Source organism: Stegostoma tigrinum, chromosome 8 (genome assembly GCF_030684315.1).
Source record: "Stegostoma tigrinum isolate sSteTig4 chromosome 8, sSteTig4.hap1, whole genome shotgun sequence".
Lineage (NCBI taxonomy): Eukaryota > Metazoa > Chordata > Chondrichthyes > Orectolobiformes > Stegostomatidae > Stegostoma > Stegostoma tigrinum.
In genome coordinates this window covers 41,681,842-41,708,114 of record NC_081361.1, presented here as the reverse complement: position 1 = coordinate 41,708,114, position 26,273 = coordinate 41,681,842, and the positions used below count along the sequence as shown (strand labels likewise).

The 26,273-nt window shown below is 39.3% G+C and overlaps 1 protein-coding gene across 2 annotated transcripts in view; it reads right to left on the bottom strand.

Moving 5' to 3' along the window:
* The window catches only part of LOC125456066 (zinc finger protein GLIS1-like), a 372,527-nt gene that overhangs the window by 263,118 nt on the left and 83,136 nt on the right, over positions 1-26,273 (bottom strand). The window contains exon 1 of one of the 2 annotated variants that reach the window (XM_048538735.1): positions 16,234-16,330. The exons of the other annotated variant lie outside the window; for it this stretch is intronic. The gene's annotated coding sequence lies outside the window, so the exon portion shown is untranslated. Of the gene's footprint in view, positions 1-16,233; positions 16,331-26,273 lie in introns of those variants that run through there. 2 annotated transcript variants of the gene reach the window in all.

Here is a 26,273-nt window from a genome sequence, read left to right as displayed (position 1 = left end):
TTGCTGCCAACAGCACAGAGTTCAACCCTGTTCCAGTTGGGGTAGATCCAAGACCTGGATCCGTGCCCTACCAATGGAGGAGGTAATGGTGTTGTAGTTGAACCAACTTCTGGGCAGGGAACTTATCATATAGATTGGATTAAACTGACTAGTTCATGTCAGACAGACAGCAAATATATTCAGTATGTTTATGATGGTGTTTTACAACAACAGCCAGCATCTTGCCAGCTTTATGCAGCTGACAATGAGTGGAGGGAGGGAATGGGAAAGTAGCAAGACAAACTCCATTTATTCCTTAATATGGTCCCACCCCTGTGAAAGTTTCCCAGGAACGAACAATTAATGTAATTAAGATCCCAATCAAGAGACATCTTCTGACTGAGTGGAGTTTTCTTGATGTCACAAGTATCCACTGACTGTGTTGGGAACTGGACAGTATTTAAAGGCAGGCTCATGGTTGTATGTTAGAGAACCATTGAAGCTGAATGAAATGTCCACATCATTGAGGGAAAGGCACAAAGATTTACAATCATGGCCAATGCTGCTGTGAGGCCCCTGACAGTCTGCAGCTTGTTTCTCTAAACTGATCTCAGAGCCTTTCTTGAGAAACTCTACTTTGAGGCACCTTCTGGGTCTCTCTCTACTACAAAGTCCTCATCTCTTGTCAAGTGTTCAAAAATTAATTTAATGAAATACAGAACCAGTTAATCTCCCTAACTGGTAAGAAGCCAAGATGATAGAAAAAAATCAGCCACAACAAAGAGGTGCAGGAAAACATGTCTAAATTAAAAAGCTTACAAAAATGCAAAATCTAGCTCCTTTCTTGGTGACCTGGAAAGAACAAAGAACAACAAAAGAGATAACAATGAAAAAGGGAGTATAAAAACCAAATTGCAAGGGTTATCAAAATCAATACAAAAGCATCTTGCAGTTATTTAAGGAAAAGGAGGGGTGATAATATAAATGAAAATAAGGAAATGGTGCATGTTTAAATAATTAACATAAATTATAATTTACATTAGGAACGGAATTCCAGACATCCGAAGGAAATTGATGTTACATTAAGGATAGCCAAAGTTAAAAGCAACATAATAATGACAAAGCAGGAAATAATAGGAACAAAGGGTGACAAACCTCCAGGACCAGATGGCTTCCATACCTGGCAACTATATGGAATAATGCACTTGTCTCAAGTATAAGTTTCCTACCTTATCTTGTTTCAGGAATCATTCCTTTAGATTGGAAAACTGCATCAATCCCTCTTCTATTTTTTTTTAAAAAAGTGACACGGTGAAACTAGGAATTATACACCACTTTTTTGGGATGGCAGTGGCCTAGTGGCGTTGTTGTTGTTCAACTAATAATCCAACAATTCAGACTCTGCTGGGGACCTGAATTCGAATCCCACCACAATAGATGGTGGGATTAAGAATCTACCAATGACCATGAGCAGCGTAAAAACCCATTTGACTCACTAATGTCCTTCAGGGAAGGAAATCTGCCATCCTCACTTAGTCTGCCCTACATGTGAGTCCAGACCCACAGCAATGTGGTTAACTCTTAACTTCCCCCTGGCAGTGTGTGGGGCCTAGAATGAATTTAAAACGAAAAAAACACCAGTTAGCCTAACATCTAGAGTTTGTCAGGAAATTACTGAAGCTTATAATAAAGGACGATAGTCCTCTTGTGGCACAGTGGTAGTGTCCCTGGATCAGGAGGCCTAGGTTCAAGACTCACCTCCTCCAGAGGTGTATAATAATATCTTTGAACAGGTTGACTAGGAAAATGAGGTGACCCAAACCTTGAACAGTTTCAGGTGATCAGAAAGAGGGAGCGTAGCTTCATACAGAATGTGTGCAATGAAAGTGAATTCTTTGAACAGGTGACAAAGGTCATGGAACTGAAAATATCTGTGAATGTTATTTTAATGGACTTTCAATAAGGCCTCTCAATATATTATTAGCTGAAGTTGATGTTTCGAATTTGAAACCAAAATATTGATTAGTTAGGAAATTGGCCGACGGGCAGGAGACAGGAAATAGAATTAGTCGACAGGTACTTTAACTGGGAGGACTAATGGTGTCATGCAGAAATCTTTATTGTGGCATCAGCTATTTGTGCATTAATGACTCAGATGATATGATAGAAAGGCATAAACACATGTTTGACAATGGCACAAAGATAGGTGGCACTGTAAGCAGTGTGGATTGAGGCCTACACTGCTCAGCTACAGAGATATTTACAGATTAAATGAATGGGCAATACTATGGAAAACAGATATCTATATGTAGACAGTTTAGGCATAAGAAGAATGGATGAGACTGTTCTGGTACAATGTTAACATCCCTACCTCTAGATCAGAAAATTCAGGTCTAATCCCACCTTCATTGGAGGTGTGCCATAACATGTCTGAACAGCTTGAGTGAAAACATATCTTTTAAAAGAAGATTAGATCAGAGAACATTTTAACTGCTGAAAAGTCAGATTGTTTGAAATCCAAAGAGATGAAAAGGGTGTTCGTGTACATGGATCATTACAATGTCAAGGACCGGTGCAGAAAATAAGCTGGCTAATAGAATGCTAATCTTTCTATCAAGAGGAGTAGGATACAAGGTGACTGAAGTCACTTTTCACTGTTTGATATTTGATCCTGCTTGGCCCCCCAATAAAAATGCTCTGGGTCCACTGATTGCCAACCATTTAATTGAGAATCAGGCACCACACAGTGGCCGTACACTGCTTTGATGAAAGTCCATATCAAAGATTGACTTAAACTACATCGTAACAGTAAGCCTAGAAAGAAGAAATCATATAAAGAATGAATTATCATGGACATAAGACAGCAGATATACTAAAAGTGGAATGATTATTTGTATAGTACTGCCATGTGATCCATAAGTGCAGCAGTTACTGCAACGTCGACCACCAGAGACCTGACATCTGAGAAATGTGACTGGCTGTAAGGGGGCAAATCTTCCAGCCCCCAGCTGCAATTGCAGATACTTAAAAATAGGTAATCATCTTCACAAGACAGTAGCCACAGACACGAGAGATCATACAAGCAGAGTGACTGTAAACAAAGAGATCACATACCCAAAAGAGAAATTGCAAACACAAGAGATCATATTCTCAAGGAATGACTCTGAACAAGAGAAATAATATACCGAAGGAGTGACTGTAAATATGAGAGGTCAACTTTACACAGAATAACTGTAGGCATGACTGGTACTATACATAGTGAATGGCTGTAGGTACATAAGCATGAGAGATTTTGAACACAATGGTAGAAACATCTGGGCCTACCTATAGCTTTTAGAAGGTTTAGCAGGGAACTAAATTTGGTGGGTTTCCTGAGATCACATTAAAGTTTTGTATTATGTTCTTAGGACCTTTCAGACAGGTTGGGTTTCTAAATCTTGGTGTTTGGGAGCTTGGTTTGAAATCCTTCGTAAGTCATGAATATTCATAGCACCTCAACCCATTGGAATTACATTCACAGTTACAATTTTGTTAGTCAATAACAGGAAAGATGCCTGTTCATATACATTAAGTGTGTACCTGGTCGGGCAGAATTCTTTCTGGATGCTCCTGTGAGTACGCACTCTTTCGTGTTTCTTACTGAGACTTCATTTCCTTCAGAATTACTCAGGCAAGGTTTTCTCTAGTCTATTTTCATGTGAGGAATGTACTCTTCCAGGGGCAACTAGTTTTCTCAGCAAGGCAGATATAGTGACTGACAGCAAGAAAGCTGCGTGGGGCAAGCAGGACTTGGGTATTTGAGCTATTAAAGCTTCTGAATGAATGGTGCTTTAATTTCATCAAAGAGATAGAGTAGCTATAAAACAAACTCAAGCAAAAAAGATGTGCGTAATTGAGATAACTGTAAGCTGTGAAGAATAAAGCCAGCTTTTATGATTCAGTCCTTGTTCCATCCAACCCTTTCCTGAAAACCTCTCAATTTTTATGTTCTCCTAGTTTTGATGGAAGCTCAGAGACCTCAGTGCCTGACCTGCTGAGTATTCTAGATTTTTTGTGTGTTTTCACTGCTTTTGGCACATATCTAGGAGCCACTGCCAATGAAGCGTGAGCAGTGCAACATTGGTGCCCGAAAAGAAACTAAACACATACAGAACATGTAAGGCATTTGGTGGAAATGCCTGCCACATAACTTCCTCTGTGACAGGCCTCCTAACTGGCAAGCTTGCAATGATTCATGTTCTTACGGGTGTGATTTTGCATCGAGAAGACAGTGACAAATACCCTGGCAGATTTCTCTTGTAGCACTGCAGCCAGGTTCTTTTGTGCCATCCTTGGGTAGTGACCTTTATCACTTCCAAGATTCATGCTGACTTTGACAGTCAGGCTAGCTTCCTGTCACAGTACGTAGCAAAGAGGTCTTTCCCTTCTCTCCCAGATGGTTTACTGCAAGGTGCTGCTGAACTGTTGGGTAAGTTTCTGTCTCATCTCTGACATCTCCATGGGTGGGTGCAGGTGACCAACACCAACTGAGTGATATTCATGGCTTTCACAGAGTGAAGCTGTATCAGGGTCTGAACCTGGAACTTCCTGCGTGCCTACCCTGTAAGAGTTAACATTCTATTCGCACATGCATGAGTAATGTACTTAAAATAACTTAATTGCAGAAGACAACAACCAAACCAACACTTTTATGCCCACCCCTCAACACTTAGTCTGCATGTACATCTTTGAAACAACTGTATCCAAATTATTATCAATGAATGGTTTGAACTGTTATAATTTTAGCCAACTATATCCTTTTCTTCTCAGTGGTCAAGTTGAAAATGCAAAGTTACTTTGAATGCAGACCGAGAACACACATGAAGTGACAGTTTAACAGCTTGTTGATATTGAATTAGATCCGCAACAGTGATCCATTAACAGCTTCGTTATGAAGAATACTTATTGATCTTTCCTAGAATGAGATACCACAGGTTACGAGAAATGGAAACCAATCTGAAATCTAGGATCAGATGTCTCAGCAAGTTAGCAAACTTACAGCAGAGCAAATTTTTTTTAAAAGTGGATGAACTCAAAAGAAGACTCTGCCATATCTGATATAAAAGGAAGTAGGTTAAGGGCAAAATAAGGTTAGCCAAATTGTCTGAAAATTAGAATCACAGAGACATTTGGCTCTCTACAGACAAGCTGAACCAGCATCTCAATGCTAATGGAATGCCCTGATGTATCACATAGACATCTCCATGTTTTGTTATTCAAATACATACCACGTGACAGCAAGTCATTTAATGGGGATAATTTTTAACTTTGAGTAATAGTGTAAATTGAATCATATCCATTGAAGTTAATCGAAGTGAAAAGTGGCTGAAATGTAAATATGCCATTGAATCAAAATTGTCAGTGTTACGCCATCATCCAAAATGAAAATTGCCCCTAAAGTCTTCATTGTAGGTTTTTTGGGTCTAAGATAAGATGATTTAGGCTAGCCTTTCGTTAGCTTCCAATGATCATGAGTGTGAAAATCAGTGTAAATTCAATAGACTAAGTCCTTACACAAAACTGTCCAAAATTTAGAGCTAAGTTACAAATCATACTGAAAGAGCTGATGATGATGGATGGTGTGGAAAAAGAAGAATTCACAATGGTGCAGCTGGTGGTATTCTTCTACAATTGACACTGAAATAATCATATATTGTATATTACAGAAGATAATTCAGAAGCTTTCAACTGCACTTAAATTATGCTCTAGTGAGTGCTTGATGTGGACTCATCAAAGCAATTTGAAAAAGTGACATTAAGACAGATTATTAGACCATAACCTGATATCATCACTCTTGGGAAAAGATTTGCATCAAATAATAATTAAAACTGGAAATTATTTTACAGCGCTGTACATCTTACAGCATTCATAATGCCCAACAAGTTGCTGTTGCCAGTGTGTAACATAGAGTAACTGTGAAGTGATATAAATTATATCCATACTCAGCTCCACTTCACATAACTCCATGCGTACTGTGACTGATCTTATTAACCCATCAGAGGTAATTTAAGCATCTGCTACTGAGGGTTACAAATACTTCACTCTACATTATGAAGAAAAGTTATATTCAGTAAGCCTGTTTTCAAGATAAGAATTACTAGGGTTTTCACATCCTCAAATCATGATGTACTTCATAACCAATTAATTAATGCTGTTATATAAACAGATTTTTTAAAAATCAGAGACTCAGTCCAAGTGTTTAAAATGTTGATGTATATGAAATGTACACATATATGTTTATGCGGGCAAGGAGCATAAAAGAAATATGTTGAGAAAGGGGCACCTGACCCTTCAAATCCTTTCCTTCTACAAGCTGTATATAATTTATGTGCTCATCAAATTCAGTGTATTAAAGTGTTAGCACAAGAATCTAGATACCAAATTACTTTTCCATTGCCCTAGGTAAGGTGTTAGTAAAGCACAAAGCTTAATAATGTCTGAATACTGCACGTGAAAACGGAAACGCTAGATTTGTATAATTGATTTTGGCTTGATTAAATGCAAGAGTCAGCAACAAATTTCATGCAGTTTTGTCTTCTTTGTGTTTCTGCTTCTCCATCAAGTGATTGAGTGAAGACAGTCTATGAAAAGATAAACTTTGTACGGTCGTTTGGAAGGACTGGGCTGTGCAGCACATCTTATGATTGCTACTTTAACTGCTTTTTTGGGGACAGAGTCTTAACAGACTGCACATTCAAATGTGAAAAGTTCACATTCACACCTGTGCACTATAAGGACCCAAAGACTTGGGTAAACATTGGAGAAAACCCCCACAAACATAGCCACGACTCTTCTATGGCTTTGTCTTTTTTTTCCACATATACAATCCATGCATGATATTAAAATATTGGCTTTTGTTTGTTGCTGTGAGCACCTGTTACATATTCTGAAAGATACTGTGACGTTACCCCTCTTCACAGAAACAGAAATGGAAATGTACACAAATATTTAGTTAATTTAGAAATAGTGTTCATGCAAGCATCCTACATGTGTTCCTGTATTTTGAGTTCATGTTTGCTTGTGGTGCTTATTATCTTCTGATGTGTGTACATGTGGGCCCCGCATGTGCAATTCCAAAAGATCAGAACTTGGAAAAGTTCTGAGAATGCCCATGACAAAGAATTAATCTTATAACATTCATAAGCCTCTGCAGATGTTGCAGAAGTGCATATTACATACACGGAAGGTGAAACTTGTGACTAGAATATTGATGATTGAGCAGGTAAAAACACTGATATGGAAACAAAATGGCCATTCAGCTTATCGAGCCTATTACACACCATCATGTCAGCTTACTTTATCATCCAAGGGAGCTGATTAGCCATAGGGTAAGCTACTAAGAATAGAATGCTCTCTAAATCAATAGTTCAAATTTATTCATTGGTTTTGAGCCAATGTACTGCTGAATTGACAGTAAAGGAGATTATTACTGACAGAAATCACCACTCAAGAGATGTAACAACAGGTTTGGTAACTGAGGAGTCCCTCAGGAGGGTGGATTTCAGGCAAGGAGTCAACAAGAAAACTCAGGAAACTGAAGAGAAATGCCATAACTTCATACAACTTGCAAGAAATTGGTTGCTAAAAAATAGGATTTTTAATTCCAAACACAGTAAACTTTTAAATTGTGATGAGGTAAATTGAGGATTCAAATGGTGATTGAACCTCTCAAAGACCAAAATGCAATATTTCCATGAAGACAGATAGCAGCAAAAATCACTTGTTTCATCAGTAAATAAATATGAATCAGTGCAGGAAAACACTGAAAGGAACTGTGGGGTTAAGATTATGGACTGTATGGGTCAATTTAGGCTGAGATCATATAGTGCTGAGACCATGTAGCTTTCTGTCCCTTGGGATGATGAAAATATCTTCTGAGGAAGACCAGTCAGAGCTAAATAATGTGACAATGATATCTTGGAATTTATCTTCGAATTATTTCCTGGGGTTCTCTTGTCTTGATGGTTCATATTTGAGTAAACATCTCATTGGATTAAATAATTCATAGATAGTCCATAGCTGAATACTCTCTTTCTCAGCTGATTTATTCTTATTTAGCATTTCAGATGAGTTCCATGTTGAACAAAGAACATAACAGAGTCTTGAAGATTTGCAGGAGTTGTTCTATGAGGATGCCTCTATTGGTAAATGCTTCTCTGATGTTCAGGAAGGTTTCTGCTTCAATTGCTGGACTGCGTTGAATTAACTGATCTGAGCTCGGAAGGAGGGTTATTAGCTTGTAATGTTTCCATTGGTTTCATTGTCTCTTGACCTGGTAAGAAGAAAAAATATCTCACAGAATTCCGGACTGGGACTGGTATCCAGTGACGTCTTCTGGGAAGAATGCATCTGCAGACTGGATTGGCTTCTGTAGTTATGTCTTCATGCTTAAATTAACATATCAAGAATATGATTAGATTTCTGGAGATTGCTAGATGGTCAGAGGATTTGAAAGAACCTAGATGACAAGAAAGCCCAAGAAAGTGAGTAAGAATTGGTGGAGCTGTGGGTGAAGGCTACAGGTTGCAAGGTTGGGGGAAAGAAACTGAACAAACGTCACATCGACTCTGAAAGAGCCAGAGCTGCTACAAGATGAGAGGCTGAGATCCCCCAATGGCTAGCCTAAGCCAAAACAGAATTTGAATTAATAATAACAGATCATTCTAAAAGGCCACAGAACAATGTTCAAAATGTTTGTGCCTCATTTATCACCTTTCAATCTGAGCAGCTACAGGGTTAATTCGGCAGGGAACACAGCAAGACAGTTCTCACAGAGGATTGTGACCATATGTTGCTTTTCCATGTGAATTAATTCATTCAAAGAAAGAATCAAAAAGACATTTGTTGTTCTGTCTTCAGGCCTTATAAGTTGTCAATCCTGTCCCAATCCAAAATTCTTTCACATGAATACCAAACAGTTCAACCTCTCTCCCCTTAGGAAACATTAAATTCAATAGCCTTCCAAAATATTTTTAATTTGATATTTTTGTTGCAGTAGTGTAATAAATATATTTTACTTTAACTTATTCAAAAATCATCAGTTTAACCCTGATGGTACAGTTGATAAATTCATTCTTTGTATGGTTCTGAACCGTAAGGAACAGGAAAGTCCCTGGCTATCTGATTTAAGGGACACTGTTGTGGGAACGTCATCAATTCAATAACAAATTTTCACTGAAAGGTCCCGTCTCATTGAACTGCATGTTAAAATTAATAACCAGGTGAATGCATGGAGAATAGCTACGTGGGTAAGGTGCCATTTGGTTAGCAATATTTTAAAAAAAGCATCATGCCAAGAATCAATTTCTTTGGGAAAAGAACAAAGATTGTTAGACAAAAAAAAATTATTGTTAATGAAATGCAATCAAGTTCTTCACATTATTGTGGTGTATTCATATGCTAAAACTCAAGTAAATGGACAGGCATTTCCACATATCACTTTGTTTCTATACTACAAATCCTAAGTCAGAGAAGGGAAGACAGGGAAGAGCTTAGTGGCTCAAAAATGGTCAATCTTGATCATGCAGCCTCAGAATTACTTTAGAATTAAAGTTGCTTAAAATGTTAGACTAATAATTATTTTAATCTCTCAGTGAATAAATGCACCATGAGGACTATTAAGCAACATAAATTGGGAAGGTACACAGTTCAATCCCTGATTAGTGTTGAATTAGGACCTAAGTGCAAGCATCACCCTTGTTCCTCTTCTCCAAATGATCTTTAATACATGTTACTTTCTTTTAAGATCACATACTCTATTCTTAAGGCAATGTGACTGAAATTTATTGGTCTGTGTCCACTTCATTTGTATACAATAGGGGAACTCAGTATCAAATATGGCATGTGACATATGAACTCATTCCATAATACAAAACACCACGTGTCATTTTGAATTTGATGGTCCATAGGCATCCAGAACTCATGCCAGAATTATGTAAAACATTTATTTAAAAACTCCATTGGTAATATTTTAATACTATACTATTGCTGAAAAAAAAAGAGACAGGTTAAAGCTTTCTGTCTTTCAGTCATCTGGACAAAATTGCAAGAATACTAAATCTCTAAGGTTTTGGAGTAGATTTGTAGCTCGGGTTGTGGGTGTTGAGGTTGGTTGGCTCGCCGAACTGGTTGCGGAACAACAAACCAGCTCGTCGAGCCAACCAACCTCAACACTAAATCTGACTAAATCAACACTAAAGGGAACAACAGCTTATAGTGCATAAGAAAACGCTGAATGGTTGTCAAAAGGACTGCGGTTAGTTGAGGTGTTGTCATTATATTGCACCAAGGAACAGTTAACTCCAAGCATTTTTTTTGCAAAAGTCAGAAGTATTACCATATTCTTTCTGTATGTAATTATTAAAATATTTAAATCAGGAATCAAAGAATCATATAGGGTCAACCAACTGCAAGCACTTTCTTTGAAAAGAATTATCCAATTTATCCTAAACTCCAATTCTTGCTCCATAGCCCTACAATTGTTTTTATTTTAACTTGTTTTTTTACCCAATTCCCTTTTGAAAACTATCACTAAATCTGCTTTCACCTTTCAAGCAGTGTATTCTAGGTCAGAAAACTTGCTACATAACAATTGTCTCCTCGCGTTGCCTGTGGCTGTTTTACTGATTACTATAAATCTGATCTTCTGATTACCAATGATTCTGCCACTGGAAATAACTTCCCCTAATATAGCCTCTCAAAACCTTGCAAGCCCTACTCTATAATTTGACCACATGATCAAAACTGATATTGGTGCAGTACTGCAGAAATTCTTTGTTGTACAAATTTCTATTTTCAGAGATGTTTGCTCTCTCAGGTGGACATAAAAGATCCCATTGGAATTACTAAAAAGTTTGTGAGGATTCCCAGTCCTAACTTTCTAAACAAAAAAGGGAAAAAGATCCATGAATCTAGAAAATATTCATTAGTATTCAACAGGAATAATATATGCCTCAACAAATACAAAATCTGAGAAACTCACAGAGCCCCCGGAATCTAACTGTCAGATTAAATTGTAAAGATTCCAGAGATAGTGGCTTAAAATTTACACTGTGTTGTTATCTCTGATAATAATAGCTCAATACTGTATACTTCCTGTAAATAGACAGTGCATACATGTAAATTTTTTTCACTATTGCTAATGCATTTCCAGTCTCAAGCAAATAAATATTCTCCTTTCTAATGTACACTAAATTGCATTTATCTATATTAAAAACATTCTTTTTCTCATTTTATTCATTTAATTAGTTGCAACCTTAATATGTTCAAGTTATCCTTTTGAATATGACCAGTTTTGTTATATTTATTATACTACAGACAACAAGCAATTGATTATGTATATTCAACTGAATATTTGTGGGATACATTCATATCACAGTAACATTGTTGTTCCAGGTTACTGTGATATGAATGTATCCCACAAATATGCCTTTCCTTTAAAAAATTATGAAATGTTACTCATATCGAAATTTATGACCTGGTTTCAGGTTTGGCTTTGAAATCTGTCACAACAAATACATAATGTTTTTGAAAATAAAGGGAAAATAACAACTCAAAGAAGGATCAAGCAAGATTTTGTTTTAAGAGTTTGTGTTTAAAACTAGTTGTATAGGGGTTTTTGAGATAACAAGGTGTAGAGCTGGATGAACACAGCAGGCCAAGCAGCATCAGAGGAGCAGGAAAGCTGACTTTTTGCGCCGAGACCCTTCTTCAGAAACGTTTTTGGTCTATTTTTGTGGAGTGGTTTGAAACAATGACTTAAAACCAGTGTGTGTCAAAGAGCAGGTGACCAGAAAACCTCCTTGAGTCTTAATTGAAGTTTGTTTATATTGTGGAGGACTATAACAGAGACAAAAAAACATTAAGCTAGTAAAAGCATGTCTAGTAAAATCAAAGATGAAATTTTTTTTTCAGTTTAGCTTGAAGGAGGCCTGACTGAAGTCAGATGCAAGTATAGCTAACCAGAAAAGAGCATGGAGTGTGAAAATGCCTGATCAGGTGTATTTGCTTGGAATGCTGCAGATTATTAATTACTAAGAAAATCTAAACTCTCAGTTGTATGAATATCCCAGGAAAAAGACTTGTCCAGCAGTAACACTTGGAATCATAACATGTTTGAAATAGTTTTATTAAAACAACACAATTTGTGACATAAACAGAATCTACTTCGTGTCAAAAGTATTTTATCAAAATCCATAAAGGTATGTATGTGACAATTTAGATTTTCAGTAACTGCCATGATATTTGTGACACTACGTCAATCAAGATTAATATATACTATATTGAATTTTAAAACTGCTTATATTTACAACACACCATTAACAAAATGAAACATCCCAAGGCACTTCACATGAACATTAGAAACAAAGTATTATACTGAGCCACATAAAGAAACACTAGGTCAGCTGACAATGTTTGAAATAGCTTTTAAGAAAGGTCTTAAGGGAAGAAAGTGAGAGACAAAGCCAGAGAAAGTGTAGTATACGAGTATTTCAAAGCTTAGGGGTGAAGGGTTGCAAGGTTACAGGAGATTAGAGAGAGAGGAAGGGTCACTATCTTGGAGAGATTTGAAATAAGGATATGAATTTTAAAATCACGACATTATCTGAGTGGGAGCCAGAGTAGGTCAGAGGTGAGGGATGATAAGAGGACAGGGCTTGTTCAAACTTAAAACACTGGCAGCAAAGTTTTGAAGTACCTCAGGCTTGTGGAGGCCAGAATGTGAGAGACCAGAAAATAATTAACTCACGCTTTCAACATATCCTTCTATTCCTTTCTCCCTCATTTATCTAGATTTGTCTTAAACGTATCTACACTGTTCACCTCAACCACTATGTGTGGCAACAGGTTCCACCTTCTCTGCTCTGAGTAAATATGATTCCTCTAAGTTCCTTCTAGAATTTATTAATTACCATTTTATGATTTCGGGTTTTAGACTTATTCTGTGTCATGTGAATCTATTCAGAAAGAAACATTTACTTATATCTGATCAAGATCACTGCAAAAAAATAAAAAAGGCAGTTGATAAATGTTCTGTCCGTCTATAACATACAGGATTGAGCATACAATAAACAATACTGTCGTAGTGGAAATAAAAATAAAATCAGAAATGTCAAAAAGACGCCACACATTACAATCTTATCTATATTTATGGGTATAACATATGTGCTTACTTAATGAAATTACAAAAAAAACTGATTTGCCAATAAACGTGACTCTTACCTTCATTCCCACTTTATGATACACAGCCCAATAGCTGGTATCAAACCCACTGACACCCTGGATTTCAGGTACACCTGAATGCATTGATGGCTATCTAAATGTAGAAACTTGATCGAAAAAGTCAATGGAGGCATTGTTGGCCACAGCAGCAATGGCTACTTTTGGGGTTCCCATTATATAATACCAACACAGAACTCAATAATTCCATAGGGATCCACTCATATTTCATGTCATACAAAAACCTAACATTCTGATACATAGATAGTAGGAACTGCCGATGCTGGAGAATCGGAGATAATAAGGTGTAGAGCTGGATGAACACAGGAGGCCAAGCAGCATCAGAGGAGCAGGAAAGCTGATGTTTCGGGTCGAGACCCTTCTTCAGAAATGGGGGAGGGGAAGGGGGTTCTGAAATAAACAGGGAGCGAGGGAGAGGCAGACAGAAGATGGATAATGGAGAAGATAGGTGGAGAGGAGACAGATAGGTCAAAGAGGCGGGGTTGGAGCCAGTAAATGTGGGTGTAGATGGGGAGTTAGGGAGGGAATAGGTCAGTCCAGGGAGGACGTACAAGTCAAACAGGCAAGATGAGGCTAGTAGGTCGGAGATGGGAGTGGGGCTTGAGGTGGGAGGGGATAGGTGGGAGCAAGGACAGGTTAGAGAGGCAGGGCTGGTTTTGGGATGTGATCGGGGGAGGGGGGTGTTTGATTCTGATACATTTATTAACAGCATGACTAAATGCAGTATATATCCAGATAAAATACATTCTAAACATTTTTTTCTTATCACACTATGGGTGGTGTTTAACACAGGTGACAAGGGTCTTATCTGCCAGCTATCCAGCTGATGTGAGCATCACCTCCTTTCAGGAAGGCCCATTGTATTTGGGCATTGAACTGAGCAGCAACGGGTGTTCCTAAAGATCAGTGACTTCAGGGATGGAAATCCAAAATAGAAATAGAAAGTGCTGGAGAATCTCAGCAAACCTGACAGAATCTGTGGAGACAGAAATAGAGTTGACTTTTCAAATCCAGTATGGCTTCTTCAGAAATCCATCCAATAGGAACTGTCAGCCAATCAGATGCCTTCAATTGCCTATTGCTGCTGGTAATGCACCTAGACGAGAGTCAAGATCGCTGAGGACCCAATAACAAAGGTAAATGCTGGCAGGAGGAGGGTCATATGATTACAGGTCACAAGGGAAAGAGGTCAGCAGCAACGGCTGGGCAAATATGAGTAACAGCAGGATAAGGCTGTTATGTGGGAGACTATCACCTCAACTAGTGGCAAGAAAGCTCCCAATGAGTGTTTCCACCGCATAATTAATGAAGGCCGAGCTGAGAAGACAATAGGGTACCCACCCTTGTTCCCAGGTAGGTGTCCCACATCACCAAACTTGCTTTGGGAAGGACATTAAATTCCGCCCAGGTGGCTGACACATCACGATTTTTGGGGGTATAAAGCCATGTTACTATTTCTGACTGTCTAATGTGGAGAGTGAATTCCCGCCTAGTCAGGATGTGTCCCACTTCCCTTAGTCCAAAAAGCACAAGAAGGCTCAGTCAGAGCTTAGAACTCCTGAGTTTGCATAGAACACAGTTGTTAGCCTAAAAACACAGCCTACCACAGAAAGGCACTGGTATACATCATACTGCTGAGTCTAGCTAGGTCCAATTTTTCATTTTGGGAATAGGTTTGCTTGGAGATAACTGGGTAAGTCTCTACTTCCAATGACAGATCTACCCCTCCAGGTTCCATTAGATGGGCTAGCCAGTCAATCATCAACAGTAATCAGTAATGTCATAGATTCCCTGGTTTAGGCATCAGATTACAGATTCTGCTGTGAATGGTTGACTTGATACTGACTTCCACTGGCAGGCATGTCAGCTTGGCATCATCTCAACCCCAAGGAGAATAATTGGTCAAATAACATATTTTTAATTTATATATGCGCACAATCACTTTACATTTCATGGAAACCGACCTGTCTCAAATGCAGGTTATAAACTGTAATATGAACCAACCATATTTTTCATAATATTTTACGAATTTAAAACATAAAATAAACTGTAAATTGTTTTATCACAATTGTTGTTGCATGAGAGTTCAAATAATCATCTCCATTGACTTCAACCAATTCAAGTGACCTACTGCAAAGTGCCTTCTCCGATATTCACAATCATTCCCTTTTCTCTCTCTCCTTATTCCTTTTCTCCTTAGCTCTTTCTTCTTTGTTTTCTTTTCTCTTACATGACAGGTGAAGGCGGAGGCATCTGGCGACAGCGACAGTGGCAGAAACACCAGGACGAGCTAGACATAGCTCCACCCCAGCCCGGGCTCTCCCGCCGACGGAAGCGCAGATCCCAGGCGGATTATCCCAGCCCAGACTTGAAGACTAGGCCAAGGGCCCAGGTCTGTGGCTCGGCCCACCCAGGCACCTGAAAGGGAAGGGGCTGTCTTGGCACCGAGTGGCAATCTCCTGGTGAGCCAGTCGTGTTCTGGCAGAGTGGTCCTGACCTGGCGTGGAGTCTTGTCCCCGTGTGGAGGTCTTCTACATCTTTGATTTCCAGGTATTTTAGCCGCCTAGCAGGTGGTCTCATCCAAGAACGGCAATCTCGGCCCGGCATGGCAGTGTTCTTTGGTAGAGGCCTCCAGCCAGTATTCCAGCGGCCCGATGTGGCAGTCTCATCTCGGAATACTGGTCTCATCCCGGCTGCATCTTCGGGGTATTCCGTTGTTCCTTAATTGGCAGTCCCCGACCCCAGGAGCCGTTAATGGAACCACGATGAACTTTGTCTTCAGTTTACCTTTTTTTATTATTATGTATGGCTTCTGTCATTGATGTAGGCGTCGTAGTGAGACGACTTAACATTTTTCTCTGCATTTTTTTATGCAAAACGTACATGTCACAATAAATTTCTATTCTACGGCACCAACCAAGCTTCTACAGCTATAGCAATCATTTATTTCCTCCTTCAACAGCCAGCTCACTTACCAATTTAATGTTGCTCATTCTGAGGTTTTTCCATAAATCAAATAGGACCACCATGTTTCCAGGGTTTCTCAACCCGTCCTGCACTAATTACTTCTCCCTCTCACCCGAAACCATATTTGGCAACTCTCTCTCCACACCACCTGCATATATCTATAAATATCATGGCCTAAGTAACTTTATCCAGCCTTCTGTCAATGTGTGTCTGCTATTAAAACCAAAACGACTTTGGTTTAAACCCAATAGGTAGCTTCCTTGACTGATTACACAGAATGACGGTCTAAGAAAGCAATAATCTCAATGTGCAAAACAGCTTAATCTCATTCTTTGTTTTCTTGAGTCCCAAATCATCATTAAATGCATTGCTAGACTCATTTTTAAATGTGTTTTAATATGATTCAAAGTTTTGCAGGTTGCAAACTAAATTAGTGGTGTACGTTTGTCGTGGAAAAGAGACAGCGATAGTGTGGGATTACAGGAAAGATCTCTTTGTTTTGAACTGACCTTTCAGAGTGTTCAACTAAAACAAAATCAGGTGCCTTTTGTGAAGTTTCCTCCTAAATGTATCAATATATAATACATTGCTGCTCAGGGAATGGTTTGATCTCAAGAGTCTGAAGTAAGAACTGAAGCCAATACTTTGATCTCTTCACATTCTCACAGATTTAGCAAGTCCACATATTCCAATCACGTGGTGTTGGTCCCTAGTCACTTCTCTGAATTTATGTTTAAATTCATGTCCATTCCAGTAAAAACTTGGCATCTAAATAGTGTAGTGAAGAAGTGTGCACTTTCACATAGAAAAACAGTAGTCATTCTGTGAATTGCTGTCTATAAATAAGAGACTAATACTGTCCTCAACAGTTTTACTTGTTAAGCACGAAACCTAAGTGAAGATGAAAACAGCTGGTGAGATTTCAGACGTTAACTCAATAAATCCTGATAATTATCCCCTAAAAGGCTAATTTCAAAACTTGGGTTATACCTTAAGCTGTGATAACAAGGTGCAGAGCTGGATAAACACAGCAGGCCGAGCAGTATCAGAGGAGCAAGAAGGCTGACGTTTCGGGCCTAGACCCTTCTTCAGTTCCTACTATCTCTTATACGTTAAGCTTCTGTACCAAGTTAACTGAAGTCAGCAGAGGTGGACATACAGACACTACATACCAAATACTGACAGTGTGAAGTCTTAGGAAAGACTGATTTATGTGATGAAATAATGTGTACAACACAATGCAAATGCAGGAAACAGGAAGAGCTTATAAAGATTATATTTAAAGCTTAAAAGAAATTAGACAGGATGGTTTTAAGCATATCCTTAGTAATAGCAAGGATTTTAGTAACAAGAGTAAAATAGAGGGAAATGAGAGAGGTTGAGAGATTGTAGTGTACCCACAAGGCTCACCAAAAAGGGCCTGTTCTGAAGTCACTGGATCTGAAACATTAACTCTGCTTTCTCTCCACAGATGCTGCCAAACCTGCTGAGTTTCTTCAGCAATTTCTGTTTTTTGAGTCACCTATGTTAGCTACAGTTCCCTTGGTAACACGCGTCTCTAAGCAAAAAGACGATGAATTCAATGACTTGTCAGCACCTAATTTAAAGGTGGTCGCCTAGTGCTATACTGAGGGAATGTTGCATTATTTCAGACGCTAACTTTCAAATAACATGTTAAATCAAAACTACTGAAACCTAACTATTCATTAGCATATTGCTGTTTGAGAGATCCAGATGTTTGTAAATTTGTTGCATTACAACATTGTCTACACTTCAAAAGTACTTTGTCTATTGTCTGTAAAGAGTATTGGGATGTCCAGAGGTCATGAGAGGTGCTATATAATTTAAATCTATTGTTTGCAATTATGTTTTCATTGCCTCATGCATATTTCATGAACTCTTCTTCATTTTGAAATCAAAATATTCAACTCCATAAGACATAAGGAAATCAGTTTTATCCTACAAGTTTGTAATCCCAAAGACTAGTGATCTTTAAGTTGTAACTTTAATATACAAATACCCAAAATCTCCATGAAATAATAACTAGTCTCCATGGGGATTAATTCTCAAAAGTGAAACAAAATCAGCAGATGGAAATAGTCAACATATATACCCAGGCTATTTCCCATTGACCAGCAGACTTTTTAATCAGGTGCCTTGCATCAACTAGTACTCACTGGCACTGAAGGCAATCTGGTCCCAGATGGTAAGAACAGGCCATGTGCATTTATCTGAAAATGAAATAATTAAAGTCCTTGACTGTGGGCAAAACATGCACGGCTGGGATTTTGGCTTTACTGAGAGTAGGAGCTAGTTTCTTCTGAGGTTGTGATTTGAAAAAAAATGTTGTGTTCAGAGTGGTTTTAAAGGTTGGTTTGAATTTTTCTCAATGTCATTCAAAGGCAAAATGTAAAAGAAAACTCATGCATGGGTGGTCTGTGGCTACAGGGACATTAGCAGTGGTCTGAAAACTGGCCTTGAAACTATTCCCTCAACTACAGCCATCAAACAAATTGCACAAACAAGCACAGAAATGCTGAGTAGGTGATTCATCTCGGCCTCCTCTGGAGGTGCCCAGCATCTCAGATACCATTTCGGCCAATTCAATTCACTCCACGTGGCATTAGGGAAAGGATGTAGGAACTGGATACTTCAAAAGCTATGGGCCCCAAGAATATTGCAGCAATATTATTGAAGACTTGTGCTGCAGAACCAGCTGTACTCCTAGCCAAGCTGTTCCAGTACAGCTATAAAACTGGCATCTAACTGGCAATGTGGAAAAATGCTCAGGTATGTCCTCTTCACAAAAAGCAGGTCAAATCCAACCCAAACAAATTCTGCCCTTATAAGCAGCCTCCCAATTATCAGCAAGGGATTGTCAACAATACTATCGAATGGCACTTCCACAGCGATATGTGACGCATTGACACTCAGTTTAAATGCCACCAGGGATACTGAGTTCCTGACCTCAGTATAGCCTTATTCCCAATACTGACAGAAAACTTCCCAATACTGACTTTAAATATTATGCCACTTCTAGCTCTTCAATATTTCACTACATCTATTATTGTGGTATTCTCTGTTATTCTCTTTTTACTATAACCAAACATCTAATACCCGTAGTATATTTTAGTAGCTCCAGAGCTGTACCCTGTGGGACACCACAAGCCACTTCCAACCATTGAAAATATTACCCTTAACTCCAATACACTGTGTTTCTCTTTTAACAATTTTTAAATTTAGTTTACAATGCACCCTTAATTACATTTCCTTTCATCTCCTCGATTGGTTGACAAAGGCTTTCCCTAAGTTATGTATACAAAATTTACGATGTTTGCTGCCTCCTCAAAGAGTACGTCATGCACAAAATTGTCTTTTGAAACTTATGTGGGCAATTTCCAATGATTTCTCTTTATCCAGTCATATGGTCATTTCATACTTAATGAAAGGCTTTTTTTTCCCTTACCACAGATAACAAGCTAACATGCTTATAATTATAAATGTTAGTGAAAATTCAAAACAATCGCTGCTTACACAAAATATTGAAATTTTCAAATATTGAATTTGGTCCTTCCTCAGTGTTTCAAAATTGCTTCTTATTCACAAATGATTTTAAAACAAGATGTCAGAATAGTATATTTTTGAATGAAATGATATTTGTGAATTTCTACAGCACATCTAGAAGATAGTACACACTGCTCCTTCTGGGCATTGGTGGTAGGGGGAATGGATGATTTGTCCTGGATGGTGTCAAGCTTCTTGAGTGTTGTTGGGGCTGCACTCATCCAGGCAGGTGGGGAATATTCCATCACACTCCTGACTTGTGCCTTGTAGATGGTGAATAGGCTTTGGGAAGTCTGGAATGAGTTACTCGCAGCAGTAATCCTAGACTCTTACCTGTTCCTGTAGACATTGTGTTTATGTAGTGAATGCAGTCAACAGTGACTGCAAGAATGTTGATGGGGAGCCAACTGGGGATTCATGATCGGAACGCCATTGAATGTCAAGGGGCAGTAGTTAGATTTTTTTTATTCTTGATGGTATTACCTGGCATTTTTGTGGCGCGAATACTCAACATGGCTTTATGCATGGGAAATCGTGTCTCACTAACTTGATTGAGGTTTTTGAAGAAATGATGAAGAGTATTGGTGAAGGCAGAGCAGCGGATGTTGTCTATATGGACTTCATATAGGGTGTATGACAAGGTTCCGCATGGTCAACACACTAACAAGGTCAGATCATGTGGAATACAGGGAGAACTAGCCATGTGGGTACACAATTGCCTTAAAGATAGGAGACAGACAGTGGTGATGCAGGTTGCCTTTTGGACCAGAGGCCTGTGACAAGCAGTGTGCAACAAAGATCAGTGCTGGGTCTACTACTTCTTGTCATTTATATAAATGATTTGGATATGAATATAGGAGGTCTAGTTAGTAATTTTGCAGATGGCACCAAAATTGGAGGTATAGTGGACAGCAAAGAAGATTTCCTCAGGGTACAACAGGACCTTGATCAGATGGGCAGATGGGTTTATTAGTGGCAGATGGAGTTTAATCCAGATAAATGTGAGGTACTATATTTAGGTAGGGGAAATCAGGGCAGGGCTTATAAATTTAATGGGAAGGTCCTGGGGAGTGTTGCTGAACAAAGAGACCTTGGAGTGCAGGTTCATAGTTCCTTGAAAGTGGAGCTGCAAGTAGACAGGGTAGGGAAAGCGGCAGTTGGCACACTCACCTTTATTGGTCAATGCAATGAGTATGGGAGTTGGGAGGTCATGTTGCGGCTGTACAGGACATTGGTTCGGCCACTTTTGGAATACTCTGTGCAATTCTGGTCACCTTCTATAGGAATGATGTTGTGAAACTTGAAAGGGTTCAGAAAAGATTCACAAGGATGTTGCCAGCATTGGGTTTCAACTGAATAGGCTGGGGCTATTTTCCATGGAGCGTCGTAGGCTGGGGGGTGGCCTATGGAGGTTTATCAAATCATGAGTGGCATGGACAGGGTGAACAATCAAAGTCTTTTCCTCATGGTAGGGGAGTCCAAAACTAGAGGGCATAGGCTTAAAGGGACTGGTGAAAGATTTAAAAGGGACCTAAGGGGCAGCAACTTCATGCAGAGGGTGGTAAGTGTATGGAATAAGCTGCCAGATGAAGCGGTGGAGGCTGGTATAATTTCACAATTTATAAGGCATCTGGATGGGTATATGAATTGGAAGGCTTTAGAGAGATATGGGTCAAATAATGGCAAATGGGACGAGATTAAGAGACAACAAGGTGTAGAGCTGGATAAATGCAGCAGGCCTAGCAGCATCAGAGGAGCAGAAAAACTGATGTTTCGCGTCTAGAACCTTCTTCAGACCCTTCATTTTCTGAAGAAGGGTCTAGACCCAAAACATCAGCTTTCCTGCTCCTCTGATGCTGCTTGGGCTGCTGTGTTCATCCTGCTCTACACCTTGTTGTCTCAGATTCTCCAGCATCGGCAGTTCATACAACCTCTGGGACTAGATTAATTTGGATATCTGGTCAGCATGGATGAATCAGATCAAAGGGTCTGTTTCTCCACTATACATGTCTACGACTTTATGAATGTTACTTGCCACTTGCCAGCCCAAGTCTGGTATTGTCCAGATCTTGTTGCATTTGAACATGGACTGCTTCAGTATCTGAGGAGTCGTGAATGGTGCTGAACATAATGCAATAATCAGCGAACATTCCCACTTCTGACTATACTATGGATAGAAGGTCATTGGTGAAGCACTTAAAGATGGTTGGGCCCAAGGATAGCACCCTGAAGAACTAACTCCTGCAGGAATGTCCTGGAGCTGAGATAACTGACCTTTAAAATCCACAATGGTTTTCCTATGTGCCAGGCATGACTCCAAACAGCAGCAAGTTAAACAGCACCTTCCAAACCAACGACCACCTTCACTTGAAGGACAAGGGCAGCTGGTACATGGCAACATCATCACCTGCAAATTCCCCTCCAAGCCTTCACCATCACTAGGTTAGAAATCTGGAGCTCACTCCCAAGGGCACTGGGGGTCAACCTATAGCATGAGCATTACAGAGGCTCAAGAAGGCAGCAGACTATTACCTTCTTAGTGAGAAGTAGGGACAGGCAATAAATGCTGGCCAGCCAGCAATGCTTGCATCCCACAAATGAATAAAACTTTCTTTTTCATCGGAATTATTGACTATTGTTCTTGTTTCAGAAAAACTCGATTAAACAAAGCAACAAGGATATTTGACAGCACCTGTGATTTACACTTCGTTGACACTCCAAAATGCCAAACAATTGACTATGAAAAGATTTATTTATGTAGAATCCTAGCTCTGGGTAGATTGCTTTGTTGCCAAGCCTCAATTTTAAGTAGTATGAATAGGAAGGTAAAATCGTATCCTCTCAGCCTTTTACACCATGAGTGTCAAATTAATACAATCAGCCTAAAACTGACTGCAGAATAACAACATTTAAAATTTGTTGTTTTGAAGAGCTAAGACTTACTAAATGTAGATCCACCTGAGCAGCAGAATAATATGCTGGCATTGCATGGAATGACCATACTATTAACAGTGTATCCTCCAACCTACCACAAACAAATCCATTGAAGGTCAGTTAGTAAACGAAATATCATTGAAAGATGCAAATACTAGAAATGACATTTACATTTCAAGCTGCATCCTTTGTCAGGCCTCCACCTGGCAAATTAGTTTGTCTTTTCTTAACCTGATACTGATAGACCTGTTGTGCATTTACAGCATGTTAATGTTTATCAATTCATATAATATGCATTGCAGAATCTAACAATGGTTCAAAATATAATGGTAGTTGTAAGGTAAAGTCACTATAGCCCATGAGACCATAGGCTCCTCTCTCATTAGAAAGAAACAATTGGTAACATGTTTAATCTGAGTGTCACCATGCTTCAGGAAAGGAGCAAGATTGAGAAGGCAGGACCTCCATGGTTACTTCAGCCAGTACAGGAATTGAGTCTGTACTAATTGTGTCACTCTGCATCACAAAACAGCCATCCAACCAACTGATCTAACCACAACCCCCGCGATCTCACGTACCACCACACCAACCTCCGGATCCAATGCATCATCCAACACTTCCAACATCTGCAATCCGACCCCAACACCAAAGACATTTTTCCTTCCCCACCCTTACCTGCTTTCCAGAGGGACCACTCTCTCAGGGACTCCCTTGTCCACTCCACACTCTCCTCCAGCCGCATCAAACCCAGCTCTTTCCCCTGCAACCGCAGGAAGTGCTACACCTGCCCCTACACCTCCTCCCTCACCCCCATCAAGGCTTTCCACATCAAGCAGATGTTCACCTGCACATCCCGCCAATGTGGTATGCTGCATCCGCTGTACCCGTTGTGGCCTCCGCTACATCGGGGAAACCAAGCGGAGGCTTGGGGACCGCTTTGCGGGACAGCTACACTCGGTTCGCAATAAACAATTGCACCTCCCAGTCGTGAACCATTTCAACTCCCCCTCCCATTCCTCAGATGACATGTCCATCTGGGCCTCCTGCAGTGCCACAATGATGCCACCCAAAGGTTGCAGGAACAGCAACTCATATTCTGCATGGGACCCCTGTAGCCCAATGGTATCAATGTGGACTTCACAAGCTTCAAAATCTCCCCTCCCCCTACTCATCCCAAAACCAGCTCAGCTTATCCCTGCCTCCCTAACCTGTTCTTCCTCTCACCTATCCCCTCCTTCTACCTCAAGCCCCACATCCATTTCCTCCCTACTAGCCTCATCCTGCTGTCTTGATCTGTCCGACCTCCCTGGACTGACCGATCCCCTCCCTAACTCACCACCTACACTCACCTTTACTGGCTCCATCCCCAACTCTTTGACCTGTCTGTCTCCTCTCCATTATCTTCTCCTCTATCCATCTTCTATCCGCCTCCTCCTTTCTCCCTATTTATTTCAGAACCCCCTTCCCCTCTCCCATTTCTGAAGAAGGGTCTAGGCCCAAAACGTCAGCTTTCCCGCTCCTCTGATGCTGCTTGGCCTGCTGAGTTCATCCAGCTCTACACCTTGTTATCTCAGATTCTATAGCATCTGCAGTTCCTACTATCTCTAAGCACACATTGTAATGATTTTGCGAAACTAAAGTTTCTCCCTTTAAACTTGCAGGTAATGGAGAGATTGAGACAAGACTATAACTAAGCAGATGGGAGGAGGGAACTATCACAGTTTTAAACAAACATTCTCATGTAATTCTAATCCATTACTAACTTTTTCCTAACTATAAGGGAGTTAGGAAACATCAAAATTATCTGTAAAGATTACAAGTATTGTTCATATGTGTCAGATATGATTTAAGTTGAGAAAATGTAACTTTGAATAAAAACAATACATTACTCTAAGTAACCATCAGAATCTGTAAATCAGCAGTTAATAAGATTAATGGGGAAGGGGTGTGAAGAGGATATTTTAAGAATGTAAAGAAAATCCATGCTACATAATAAAAAAACTTCTATTATCTTCAAAGACATGAAATAACATGAAGAAATAAAGGGTTTACTATAATATTGCTGTTATTGACAGATGGCCCATTTTTTCAACATTTATTCCATCCAGAGAGTTATGAGATACCAGGAAAATTATTCCAAATCACATAGATTTTCATTATTTTTCTCCCCTGCTCAACAATAAACAATGTAGAATACTGAGCGAAAGGAGCATCTTAACACAATCGACCGCTGTTATGAAGACAGTTCTGCCTCAAGGTATTTAACATTAACCATTACTATTTTCCATTATTCTGCATTAAAGTGGAATGCAGAAATTTCAAAATGTTAACTCACTGATTCCCAAGTGCAGTTTATTCTTGCCTTATCTCGCTTTCTCCCCCTTTTCAAATACTCTTCAAATGGGCATGTTGTAATATTTATAAATTGAAAGAAATCCGGAACTAGCACTGGATGATTGACACAAAGCTTCTTTTGTGAAAACTCCTACCAAGACAGATTCAAACTTGGGAGAAAAAAAAAACAATGGGCTGATTTTACTAAAAATTGACTTAAGTGTCAATTTCCAAAAGTTTCACGGATGGTTTCTCTGCATGAGTCTGAGCAAGTTATCTTATGCAATTCCCTGCTGCTTACCTCATTTTTTTTTCAAATACCAAGAATCTAATTTTTCCGATCTCACTATATTCCCCCAACAGACTTGCCACTGCACACATCATTCAAAGACGAGAAAAATTCAATCCCATGTGTGACAGCAGTGAGTTTTAATGATTTTAATTCCTAAACTTAAAAGTAACATAAATTGTAATTTGAAGCATCTGACTGTAATAACATTAGACTCAGGAGAACTATAAAGTTTTCATCCAAGTCATGGGGCAATTAACTCAAAACACCTATAGTCATGAAATTGGAAGTGTAGACAAATTCATACTTACTAATCAGTGTGAGCCACTTGACTGTTTTTATGTATACAGGCTTTAGCTGTAACCACTTTGTTTCCATATGAAATTTTGCCACGTTATATATCCTCTTCCATTGGTTTGAAAGGAGGTAAACAACACACCAATACCTCCTAGGCACCCTTGGTGACTGATACTGCCTAGGAAGCATTGGTGTGTGGTTTTCCTCCTTTCAAACCAATGTGTTAATCTTGATAAATTAAGGATTTTTACTGCTCAACTCACAATTCCAACTAGAGAAGTTCAAGGGTGTGAATCATCACTTGGGCTGACCATTAGATTGACCAGATCATGTGTGTTTCACATGCATTCCAGTGCTTTTCCAATACAGAAAGCGCTATGCTGTGATAAAAAAGTTACAAAATGCCCTGTCAGTCTGTATTATCTTTTCAACTATGATTTAAATAGCTCTGACTGCTAAAAATATAAAGCTGCTCTTCAATAGTTAACATATGCATACTGAAAAAAGATCTGCCACTTGTTCCCTTTCATTAATAGGCAGCTATTCTGCTTTGAAATTGAATTGAGCATCTGTCCTTCTATCGTTCTGCAGAAAGTTGTGTATTATTTGTACTGCTGTGATTATTATCAA